The 13,531-nt window shown below is 38.2% G+C and overlaps 1 protein-coding gene across 1 annotated transcript in view; it reads left to right on the forward strand.

Moving 5' to 3' along the window:
* The first annotated feature begins 522 nt into the window (after positions 1 to 522).
* LOC6527764 (semaphorin-1A) overlaps positions 523 to 13,531 on the forward strand; it is a 124,736-nt gene continuing 111,727 nt past the window's right edge. The window contains exons 1-2 of the mRNA XM_039371587.2: positions 523 to 846; positions 1,775 to 2,467. The gene's annotated coding sequence lies outside the window, so the exon portion shown is untranslated. The remainder of the gene's footprint in view (positions 847 to 1,774; positions 2,468 to 13,531) is intronic.

A 13,531-nucleotide genomic window follows, 5' to 3' on the forward strand; every position in this document is an offset into this window, starting at 1 on the left:
CTGCGAGAGAGAACTAAAACTTTTGGTTGCCGATTTTTGTGAGGGGGAGTTTAGGTTTATGAGGCAAAAGAAAGTGAGAGGAGAGAGTTTATTGGAGAGAGCCATTCATTTAGAAAATTCTCTTAAGCTTTGTTCGCAATAAAGGACACAAAAACCACGATTTTTGTTTTTATACATTATAGTTCAGCAATATTAAACGAAATAATGTCTACTTGGAATTTTAAATCATATGTTCTTAAAAATTTTTTAAAACTCTTTGTTGTATATTTAGGTCAATTTAATAATTTCCTAATTGTGTGTGTTTTTTTAATTTATATATTTGTTTGTTGACCAGCTGTTAAGAGAAGAGCAGAGTGAGAACAAAAGAGAGTGGACATGTTTGACGTCGAACCAAAAAAGTGACCGTTCGCGACATCGCAGTGACCGCTAGAAAACGCACTAACGCGCGCAAATGCACTAGCGCCAGAGAAAGTGCCATCTCTCTTTCGTGCCAGTTCTCTTTTCATTCGAAAATTTAACGCCCGCGCTGCTGCAGCGCGTTGCTCCGGTTGGAAAATATCTGAAAACAGCATTAATAAATAAACAAAAATATTGGATAAATCGCCGGAAAAACGCAGCAAAAAACGAAATTTGGTTTCTTGTAAAAATATTGTTTTTCAAGATATTTTCTTGTTTATTTCCGTAAATTCGACGAGGATATATCTCAATCTTTCGCGTTGATAAACAAATTCCAGCACCGCAACCTTTGTGTAGGGGGCAATTGTGAAAAGTGATTTGTCCATTGTGTACATTAATTAATAAATTGGTAATTGCTCAATTGAGAAACATGTGCAATCGAGTGCTAGTGTGAGTGCGTGTGTGCAACAATAATAAAGCCGAAAATTGCCCAATTGCAATTGGCAATCGCAATAAAAATTGAAATATTATGGCACATTAGAAAAAGAAAATTACGAAAACTGTGTTTCCCCCAAAGTTTAGGCCGCAACGCAGCAAATCCAAAAAAAATACAATTTCGGCAATTTTTCCCCATATTTTTCATTGATTTTTCGCCTGGCGCGCACCCATCCTGTGGGAGGGAGCGAGAGGGCGACAGAGTTGGAAGGAGAGCCAGGCTTTTGTATTCTGTTTTGTGTACGTTTTGGCAATGGAACAGTACTGGCACTCTCTCGCTCTCTCTAACCCACCCTTCCTGGCTGGATTATCCTTTTTATATTTTGTTTATTTCTCTATTTTCCTGGCCACGTTTTGTGCCCACCATTCGTTTCGCTGCATTTCATTCTCGCGGCGTTTCAAATTGGCCACATACCGACTCAGAGAGAGTGCGAGAGAGAGAGCAGCTCTCTCTTATTTCTCTTCCCCACACACACCCACCCCCCGCATAATGTTTTTCGGCTCTGCTTTGTGCCCCCCATTCGCATCTCTCTGCAGTCGTTGTCCTTTGTCCGCAGCGCGTTGCCAACCGACAAAAAAAAAACTAAAGTGCTGTTGTCATAATAAGAAATTAATCTGGGAAAATAGCAGAAGTTGTAAATTCCATGGGATTTTAAAAAGGTTTTTTATTAATTAAAAGGGTTTGGATTGATATTTCTCAACGCCCTTTTATTAGTTAAAAAGATTACAAAATTTTTAAAAATACTGATTTCAATTCAAAATTGTTAACATAATATGTTGTTCTGTGCCAGAAATTAATGTTCAGGATTAGCTCCGCCTGCGGCCATAACTTTGGATTAAGAAACTGAAATCTAATCCAGTTTTTCTGCTCCCATCCCCACAGTATTTAAGCCAGAAACAAAGTGAATAAGGCAAAATTGAATAAAGCAAACGAAGAAACCAAGGAAATATGCTCAGAAAACGCATTCATAGCCTACTTATTGCATGAAGAACCGGTACCGTTAACGGATAATCGCCGTCGCGTTAATTCGACCGTATCGCCTCGCCCCCCCTTCGCCGTTTCGCCCGTTCATATAGCAGATATAACCGTTATCGCGCCCGTGCATCTGCGCCTGCATCTGTGTGCGTGAGTCCTTGTATCCTCTGTACATATGTACAATATTTGTCGTCGTCGTCGTCGTGCATCGTTGTTGTTGTTCTTGCTGTTATCCTATTATTCATCGTCGTCCGCTGGCATTAATCTGCGTATAAAGTAAATATAACAAATTTGTGTTCTTCGGTGTTGTCTCGTGTAAGTGTCTATAATTTGTTTAAGTACGACAAGCGATCGGTGCGAATCAAAAAATTCCAATTCACCAGTCGTCGTCGTCAGTGTGTGCAAATCGATAATCGAGCTCTCAGAACAACCACAACAACAACAAAAACCCAATCAATCGATCAATGTCAGCAAACAAACGATAAACAGGACTCGCTGGGACTAATCAATTGCGTAATCTTCCGAATATTTTGGATCCCAACGTGCAAGGAGTTTCAACTTTTGAACAAAAATCCATTCTATTGGACAGTTCTTGGAAAGGTAAGCTCGAAAGGAAATATCCTAATAGTTAAGGAAACCCAAGTGCCTCATGTTCCTTAATCAATTAAGATTTTTCTCAGTGTGTGAATGTGTTTTTTATAAATGTAAAAAAAGACAACTTTAAAGTTTAAATGTTTTCATACTGAAAACAAATATATGCTAATGATTTTCAATTGAAGGAAATTAAGTGTCAATTAAGACGAATCGTTTAATTTTCCGGAAAATCAGAAACTATTTAAACAACATACATTGGCATGTTAGAAATTCCATCAACACTGGTCTCGTTATCTCCAGCTCCCAAAAATCTAGTTTTGTCCATGGGATAAGTGAATGCACATCGGTCGTGCCGGGGAATATCTATATTTAGCGCACGTATTGTCCTTTGGCCACGTTCTAGGATAAGGAAGGACATACCTTGGTAGGGGTCAACAAAAGTCGTTTTCGATATTTGCGTACGCCGCACACACGACTGCATGAGTGCCAAGGGTGTGGATTTGAGTATGGGACGAGACTCATTAGGACGAACAGAAAATGGTTGAAATGCACTTTTGCAGACAGACTCAGATACATTCGGACACTACACACAGCAGGAGATATCGGAGCTCAGACAGAGATACAAAACGGAGCGATTTCCATTTGAAATGTAAACAAAGCACACTGATACCCGCACAGTGGAGCAGATGATTGGGCAGACGGCGAAACAAAGGCGAACCGAACACTTAAGATACGGCTACAGTAGAAACCACACAAAAGGGACAAACTGGTAAACTGGTAAAGTGGTGATTTGAAAATGCTGATAAGAATGTGGTAGCTATTTAGGGAAATCTTAAGGATACCAGTTTCAACAAGTTCTTAGGTTGTGTTCAAATAAAACCTTAAAATTATTGGTATTTTAAGTTATGTTATTTAAGAGCTTGTTCTTGTTATTGGTTTCGATAAATTGAAATTATAAAAAACGGAATTATTTTATATGGAGTATCTTTTATGTGCTCAATCCCTTAAGCGTCTACTCATTGACACGCAAGCAGAAAAAACAGAACAACGTGTTTTCGCCTCGGAATCTGATTTAGTTCTGCTCCACACCCGCATTTATGTCTGCATTAGTTAACCGATTTTCCAGCTGTAATCTGTGCTTTTCCTATCCGTGATTCCCTCTTCTTTACTCTCGTTGTGCCATACATTTTCGATTGAAGAAATGGTCTTCGACATCGCTTTTGATAGCTTTAATCTTTTAATCGCTTGCATATTTAGAAATTTAACAGACAGCCATCTACGCTAATCCGCCGAGATTACCCTAATGGGATTTTGTTTCTCCAGTTGTGTTTCCCCATAATCTTTCATTTTTGTAAATGGTCACTTCTTGAAATGTTATTCCAAGTTCTTATGGTAATTTGATGCCCTCTCTTTTGGTAAACGACATATCTGTATCTGATAAGAGCCGAGATACAATTGATGATGATGCTTTGTTGAATTTGTAGTTTAGGCACGGTTTTCCTTATTACATTTTTCACGCATTAATTAATTAAATATTTTTTAATACATTTGATTTGCTTCCCATTGTGCAGTGGCTGGTGAGCTTAGTCTGTGGTTAAGATGACTGTGGACTTTTGGCTTTTAACCTCCTTCGCGACTCCAAGACCCATTTCACATTCTTCCAGCCAAGTATCTAATCTATGTATCTAAGTATAACCAAAGAAGCCCGTATGTTTTGTATTATGTTACACAAATATTTAAGCTGCCTTAAGTAGATACAACGAAACGCGTTCAAGATACACAAATATGTGTAGAAAGAAAGACCCAAGGAAAAGCGCAACAACAACAGCGCCTCGGAAGGAAAAGTTACATTTCAGTTAAATGTGCGGGTGCTGAGCGCAGTGGGTGGTGGAAATCCCCCATCTCCACAACAAACCAAACTAGAAAAGCCAAAGTCGTGCAGTAAGTTATCACTACCAAAGAAATTGAATGAGCAGACCAACATATAGATGGATTAACAGGCAAATTCAAACTGAGTTGGCACGCAAAAGTGCTAAGGAAATAGCCAGAAACACAGATAATTATATACTTTGTGGCGAAAAGTAAACAAATTTACAAAAATTAAATACTTTAGTTTTGCAATTAGAAACATAACTATATGATTATTATGAAGCAATTCAAAATTAAACCTAATTTGTTTGTTTATTGAAGTATATATTTAAGTGGACTGCATATTTATTCAACTGCTGATCATTTTTTGGGTAACTTAAATGTAAATGAAAATAGACGTCAACCAAATAATCATCACTGACTGAACTCGGTTTCTGTTCGTCTAGCTAACTGGTTCTCAGTTGGTTGTTTTGGTAGCACTTGGACTGTTTTTCTTCTTTTGCCATGCTTGCTATTTGTATAAGTTGTCTACTGATGCTATGCTGTTGTCTACCGATACAATTTTTCCTCGTTTTGTTATCCATTGATACGCATATCGTTTGCCATTTGTCATTTGCTATTTGCCCTCAACTTCGAAGCGATTCAATTCAATTTCTACGATTTCATCTCGACCAGACTGCAAGTTGGCAATAAGAGCAAAAAAAATGTAGCGTCGCATCCATGAGATACTTTTTCTAGACATTCCAACCAGCAATGCTCCCCATGCTTATGCTAATAAATTTCAATAAATTCATGAATTATTTTACGGCCTAAATCTCGCTCGTTGGTTCTATGCATTTGTATCTGTATCTGGTGATGTTTTTCCTATTTTGTTGCCTCCGTAATCTGACTAATACGCAATGCAGCTGGAGTTGCTTTTACCAGAATTTATAGCCAACAACCCAGAAAGGGATAAATAAGGAAAAAAAAACTGAATTCGTTTCGTTTTTCCAGATCTGCGCTGTGGGCGTTTTGTACTAATCAAGATACACGAGTCTAAAATGTTATTTTAACTCTTTTTCTCTCCATGCCCTACAATCCACTCGTTTCTTCTATTTTTTCCAATTTGGCTGGAATCATGATTTATTCTCCATTGGCAAGAAAACAGCATACAGTTCTTAATAAAATGTGCAAGCGGATTGGTGGCAATATTTATCGACATGATTTAATTATGAAAACCAAGAATGTAAGATAATATTGCAAAGAAAATAAATTACTTACATTAATTACAAATGCAATCAATATCGGCACAATATCAATGCTTGTTATTTACCAAACGAAGAAAATTCGGTAAAGAATTTCGTCATTTATTTGATTATAATCATTTTTCTTTGTCAGCCCTGCAAAAATGAAATGTGGGTAACAAAAAAGTCGAAGAATTTTTGGGCAAACAGGAAAGCAAAGTAAACACTTATAAATAAAAGGACAGAGAAAAACAAATAGCGAAGCCAAGGTAAGAAAATAAAATATTCCTCGGCTGGCGTGTTGACCAAATTAAGACCGCAAGTGGCTGGCTGGCTGGCCAAAATGATTGATTTACTGACGGTATCATTGACACTCAATTCGAGCTGCTATCTCGGCCACACCTACCGTAGATTTGGGTAAAATCGGCAGATGGCAGGGACAAATGGATTTCGCTTAATTAAATCCAAAAAAATAGAAAAACACAAAGTTAATCTATTGATTTTCGCCGTAAAACAACATGAAAGTCATGTTTATTGATAACAAATTGTATACTTTGTGTAAGTTTCACTTTATATAAACGTAATCTCGGCAAACATGAATGGCAACTTGTGTGTTCTAATATAGCATATGCAATGTAATACTTTGCCCGCATAAAAAATTATTGGGTGCACAAATTGGAATTTGTTAGGGGGACAATAAAATCGCAATTAAAATTTCCACTTAATCTAAAATCACTGGCACAATACAAAAACCCATGAATATATAATTAATTTATTAATTAAAATATAATTAAAGCTTTTGCTTTAAAGAACCTCTGCCTTGGCCCTAATCCCCCCCTTCTCCCCTCTCCAGCGACACTTTTCAATGGCCATTCGCGTGTGAAAAGTTAATTGCAAAAAAAAAAGTAAACAACAAAAGCGGCTATAGTTCTTTTTATGGCACACTTTTTAATGAACCTATTGAATTATATCAGTATGCTTCCGTTCAAAAATGTTTTAATAACATTCTTTGTTTATGACTTTATGGCAAACATTTTTGCTGTTAAATAAAAAAGCTTGAGGGCCATGTTTACTACCAAATAAAAGCATTATTGTTGCTGGCACTAAAATATTTATATTATATGTTATGTGTTTGCAAATGCACTAGTTTTTAGGTAAATCAAAAACAAATGGTAAAATAGCTGGTACACAATTCTAAAAATATATATGTCCATTGAATTGCTAATTAAGCTGAATAACTCTCACAATACTAAATTAATTTGACAAATTACCTCGGTGTACAGAAAAAGAGTTACATTCACACTAAAAACCACATCAAGTCGAAATTTAAATTTGTTTATGGGTTTGGTTAATTTAATTTTCCTCTTTGGATAAATGCATGTTCGAATGTTATGTCATTAAATATTTATTTACTTTTACAAGGACTGAACGATAAACGAAAACTTGTGTGCTGTAATGACATTGTATCAATTGTATATATTTATTATTAATAATACTATTTGTATTTGCTTACAACATGCTCTTAAACACGCCTAAAAATTTTGATTAAGGTGCAAATAGTGTTGTTAGTCTGATTACTATTTACTTTTGACTCACAAACTACAGGGAAATCAAAAAAAATATATACTCTCTTCAAATTTTTTTATTTGAACGTTCATGGAAAGTTTAACGTGAACAATTTAGTTATTATCATGAAAATGGCAAATACGTATAAATTTTGAATGAGAAGAAAAACGATAATTGTGGAAAAAAGAGTTTCGAGTGAAAAGCAGTTAATAATTTGAATGGCTGAAGTGGGTGGCGTTGGGTGAACCTGGGAAAACTGCTATAAAAAGGCTCAAAATAAATAAACGCAAATGCACAAACACAAGCAGACATACAGAAATTCGCGATAAAACCATAAAAACCAGCAAAAACACAAATTTCCAGCAATTAAAAATTCAATGTTTGCCATTTTTTCCAGCATTCATTTATTTGTACATGCAACACGCATAGAGATACATGCATACATACATATGTATATATGTATATATGGATGCCTATTTTTTGGGATTTCTCCTACATTTGCATACAATTTTAATGGCATTTGTTTTATACTTGGTTATTATTTTTAGTCAGCGATTTTCCCTCCGCTTTATTGATATTATAAATTATGGTTTGCGCGAATTATGAAAAATCCTTCTACCCATTTTTTTTCAACATTTCTCGCTCGGTTTATGCAGCGTTGAATTTTATTTTTACGATGATACTAGCAGCTATCCTGCTGTTTATAATGTTTTTAATCTCAGCTAATAACTGAAATATGATAGTGTTTTTTGTTATTTGCTACGCGGTTGGTTTGAAATAGAAGGAACAGCTTTTTATGAAACTTAAAAATACACTTTATTTAACTATATAAATATAAAAGTTGTATAATTTAAACCCTAAAAAGAATTTCCAGCCAACATTTTTTCGTCTATAAAAACCTATTAAACCAGAACTTGGTACTTAAAATTAAATTTCAAGTTCGAAATAACAAAATGTTCAAATGAGCAAAGCAAATATTATATGTTGTAGAGCCCTTGGCGAACGGGAAACGAGAGGATGAAGGATTCATTCGCCATTTGGCACAAGCATCATTAACAACAAACCTTTTACCAAAAAAAGGGGTCTAACCCTCTAAAATAATATATTTCGGTAATGCATACGCGCATTTGCATTCCAAATTGGAGAATCAACCCCCGAAAAAATGGAAAGTCTGGTTTGGGTTCACTCCGGTTAAAGTGCACTCAACGCCGAAAGTTGCGACAGCTGCAAATTGAACTTTTTGGTATCGTTGCATGGAATTCTTATTCAACAATTTTTTTTTTGCCGTTCTGCCCGAGGCAACGCCACCGCATTTAACCCATGAGCGTTCGTTGCGCTTAGTAATTTGAGCGTAATTGGGTTAAGGCTGAAGAGAAAAGCGCCAAGATGGAAAATTGTGTGCATAATACAATGTGGGGGGCGAGGAAGTTCGGCTTCATTTGGTCTATTTCATCTCAATTAAAATTGAAATTCAAATTTAAATTGAAAATGTAAATTCTCCTCTTTCTCCCTCTGCCAAGCGGCAAGCTATCCTTTTGGCCTTCCAGCTTGCGAAATCCAGCTGGTCCAGCAAGGCGTTGTGGTAGTTTGGTAGTTTTTCCTTCTTGGCTCATCCAAGGGAAGCACAATTTGTTGAGCAAAAGTTATAAAATTAACACTTAAATGCTTCCAGATGTTGGTGCTCCCAACTCTTCGAAACTCTGGGTGTGTGTGTGTGTGTGTGTGGCATGAATGGGCTGATGGATCTGGATGTGACACATGTTGTGCCAATGTACGAACCATTAGGGTTACCAAATGTTGCCTAGGCGAAATCTAATAACAATAAATTGAGCTCGGCCAATTTGGCAGGCCAGCACGTGTGTTAAGTTCTCAACCGTTGCCTTTTATTTAATCGAAGTTTTGCAATCTGATATGCCAATCAAAGTTGTTTAAAACAAATGTATTTGATTGATTTAATAATAAAAAAAGAGTTGTTGATCTGTTTAAAACATAATCACTCAATTAAAATGAAAATTTATGCAAAGTTCTATCTTCATTTTAAGGCCTAAACTTGTGCAAACTCAGTTTAATCCCTACGAAAAGAAAAATAAAAGCCGCTCAGCTGAAAACTTTTTGCTATCCTTGTTAAAAATATCGATAACCCACGTAATTCTTTATCGTTCGATATTGAAAAGTCATAAAAGTGCCTTCTTTGTGAGAAAAAAGTATTAAATAACTTAACAAATTGTACACAAAGTCCCACAACATTTTTTGGGCTAGCTACTTAAGGACAAAAAAAAAAGAAAAACAAAAAAAAACCAGCTGCATTGAAAGGTAGGGGTGGAAAATCGGAAAAGCAGAGACGAAGCCAAAGGAAAAGACGACAAGTCTCGGCGAGTGGGAAACTTTTCTTTTAAAAAGTTACGTACACTGGATGACACTTCTGCTGGTGGTGACGAGGGGGGAGGAGAAGGGGGCGGTGGGCAGTGGAAGTCTTGGCCAGATGTTGCCAGGAAAACATTAAAAGTGCAACGCCGGCGAAAACTTATTTACTTTTTCACATTTCGCAGCACTTGACTGCCCCGCCTGCTTGGACGATGGATGCGGGATGCGGCTTTTCAAGTTGGAGTCCAAAAAAAAACCCCACCCTACCCCTTCAATGCGTTCTACGTTGTCTCATTTTGAAAGAACGCTACACAGAAAGAAATAAGCTTAGTTTTCAATAGTCTCACATGTCCTCGTAAGGGTTTCCTCGAGTTTTGTTTATCCACAATCCCTTTTTTGTGTTTTATCTTGGCGGAAATCAAAGAGATGCATTATCAAATATTCCCCCTTTCTCTCAGTGCAGCCTGGGAATGATTCTGATAGCGGGCGGTGGCTGCTTGACAAGTTTGAAATTTCAATTAAATTCATTTGAACTGCGGCCGGACTTCTTGGGTTCGGTCTCTGGTAATGAGCAGGCCAGACCAGCGTAATGGCATCTTAGCTGATGGAGCCAACTGATTGCAATGCGTGAGTGCCAGTTGTTGTCAAAGTTCTGTTGTTAGGTTTGCGGGTCGAAAGGTAAAGCAGGGCGCCGAAAACCAATTGTCCACAGTGGAGCAAAAGTGCAAACCATTCGAGCACTAAAACAGTCATAGGCAGCCATTATCTATCAAGCTTAATACGAATATTATACATTTAAAACCAAACTTACTGTCTATAACTAAACTGGATTTTTTATGTTGCTTGCACATATGAGAGATAGTAAAGTTTTGGTGACAGTTTGCTATAGTTGAACCCACTGTTTCCGCAAGTCCGACCAAACCATTCGAGGCTTAAAGCCATTGGACAGTGGAGATGAGGTCAACGGCGTTGACAACCCCACTGGCGACTGGAGGTTTCTGTCCAAAGGGGATGTGGGAATGAATGAATGGATGGGGACATCCCCGCCCAAATTGCGGGGGTGATGCCGCATACCACGATGGTGGTCCAATGGTCAAGTGCAGTTCGGTGTTGTTGCATTTCTCTGGCGAGGATCGCCGACCAGAGCGTGGGCCAAGCGAAATGGTGCCGTTGTCGTCGTCGTTGTCGACCAAACGGAAAATGTCTTCATCTTCATCAATCAAAGCCCTGGCATCTGACACTCAAGTCACTCATGCAGTCACTCAGCTCAATTCAATTCCCAGAGACAATGCTGCCCCGCCCCCTTATTTCAGTGGGTTGTCGTCTTGTTGCTAAATTTCAATTACAAGTGCAACAACTAAGTGCATCAAGTCAACTTTCCTGCCACATAAATGAACTTTCCGCAGCAACCATCATTCAAAGTGTTTCCATTCATTTTGTGTTTCGTTGACATCTAGAAAGTTAACGAAAAGTGCGATGGGAGTTCGAGATACAAAACGTACGAGTACAAGTATGCTAGCATGTTTGTAAGTTACTATGTTTTTAAAACAGATAAAAACTAAATATCTATAACTTGAATAGGAGCTTAGGCAATAAACTATATAGCTTGTTTATTACTTGGATCTTTGTAAAGATTGGCAAATAAGTATAGTTTCCTATCATACACGTTTGCATCTTTTTTGTTTGTCCCATTCATCGGAGATAACTTTATGTTTTCCCCCATAGTTTTCAACCCCAGATTCGCCGGCATTTGCCTCTGTCAGCAGCTGATATGGTGCGGTTGGAGCCACACCCCCACTTTGGACGCTCTCGTCTCCTGCTGTTTCAGCTCAGCTTGGGGTCTGCAATATACTAAATATACAACATAGTGTATGCATATTGGGTCGTGTGTGCGACCACCAGCCGCATTTCCGCTGAGATACTGAGATATTCCCTCCATTATCTTCCCCCTGACAGTTGGCTGTCATTTGGCTCTGGGTTGGAGTTTCGGGTTTTGGGTTCTCGAGCGGCTGCTTAATTATTACAGCATAAATTATCGGGGTCTTGAGATGTGCTGCCAGCGGAGCGCCGAGTATGATTCACTCACTTAATGTAACCCAAAGTCTCGATTTGCATACTAAGAGGCTTTTGTCGTTGGTCAAATCCCCACGAACACCGCCCCACTCCCACACTTAACCCATCGTCGCAGTGCCTTAACCCGCGACTGGTGCAGATAACACTCGCGTACACACGAACAAGAACACATAATTCCCGGCTTTGTGTTTGGCCGGAATTTATTGAAATTGATTTCGTTCGGCTCTTTTCTTTATCGACACCGAGTCTCTGGGACATTACATTCGATCATTTGGGCAGGCGGCATTCGATTCCGGTTTTTATTCTTCCCCTTTTTTTCCTTGTGATTTATTGATTTCTTCCCAATGTTGTTGGCGTAACACTAATGGCTGTAGGTTGAGTTAGGTTCAGGAGATATACAATGGCATTTAAAAAGTACAGTGGTTAACAAAAACATGTTTATAACTATCTAAGAAAAATCAGAAGCAGCTTAAATTTGGATTCTGGGCCAAAATGTGCCATCGTTTGAAGGAAATTCAATTAGGGTTTGCATAAATGAGAGCTCGACCAATTTCGTTTCCCTCAATCGAAACCCATATTATGGTTCTCAGTTAGCGAGGGGCCACTGTGTTTGCGATTGGCTTTGGTTAGGTGGGTTCGATTCACTTCGGTTTCGATGGGGTGTCGGCTTTCATTTTGATGGTTTGATGAGTGAGTTAGACACATTCGCCTCGTCCTGAGGGTGTCCCTCTTGTGTTTTTCAGTTTTTCAGTCAGTCAGGATGAGTTTGCCGTGGGAATTCGTAATTTCGTATGCAAGATGTGTGCGACAAGAGGCGAGGCTTTGTGATGGATTTTTCGCTTCTTTCTTTCGTTTTTCCTTTTTTTTTGCGCTCACCCCATATCCTAAGTAAATATGATGGGTAATTTCTTTTTAAAGGTTCTGCGTGGGCCATTAGGGGAATTGCAATATCACTGATGTTTAGGCCGCCAGTCGCAAAATGAAATTAAATTGAAAATGCTTTCTTTTTGTTCCTCCTTTTATTGCGTATTCCCACGAGTTGAGCTTTATTTAATTTGGCCTTATACTTTTGTTCTCTCGTTACAGGTAATAATTTTGGGCTCACCAGAAAGTGGCTATTCATAAAAAAAGGATTCAGGCAAACTTGGTTTACGCTATTGTTATAACTGATTGCTTCTCGAAATTGGGACGATTAAAATAAACTTTTATTGGTATTTATTCCTACACTATGCAAATATTTTTCGATTACTCTTGGAAGTGCCAAAAAAAAAAAAATTATTACTTTCTGTGACAACAAATTTACGGCAAATTCCTGGTGGATTCCCATCTTATTTGGCTTGCTAAGGTTTACTTTTCAATTATTTAGTGAATGACACATGATTTTGTGAGACTCAAACTTGCGTTGCCTGCCTGTCTGCCAAAAGTCAGTATCTTTGATTGGGCCAAAATAAGAAAAAAGAAATGGAAACAAGGACGAGAACTTGTGAGCTATTTGAGAAGATGCAAGGAAAAGTCAAGCATTCAAGAAATGACAACAGAAATGTTGCACCCCTACCCTGCATCAAATACTGCCGCCCTTATTTCGTAGTCAGATTTTTGCAAAAATAACAGCAAACAGAATTCCCATGGCACGCGCTGGCGACACTTTCGAGGGGCAAACATTTTTGCAGGGTGCTGGGCGTGTGTGTTTGTGGGTGGTGGGTGGTTGGGTGGTGGGGAAAAGCCAAGGGCACGCGCTTCTTGCATGTTGTGAATTTTCCTTTTTTGTTTGCTACAAAATGCGGCGGGGAAAGCGGGAAACGTGAGAAAAGCGAGGACACCGACTTGCCCACAAGGAGGGGTAGTAAAAGCGTACAGCGTTATACAAACATTACATAAAAATATTAAATTTATGATGCAATAAAAAAAACGGTGTTAACAGCAGGGAATAGAGAGAGAGCGGGAGAGGGGGCGGGAAAAGCGTGGGCGTGGCATG

This window comes from Drosophila yakuba, chromosome 2L, assembly GCF_016746365.2.
Source record: "Drosophila yakuba strain Tai18E2 chromosome 2L, Prin_Dyak_Tai18E2_2.1, whole genome shotgun sequence".
In the NCBI taxonomy this organism is placed as follows: Eukaryota; Metazoa; Arthropoda; class Insecta; order Diptera; family Drosophilidae; genus Drosophila; species Drosophila yakuba.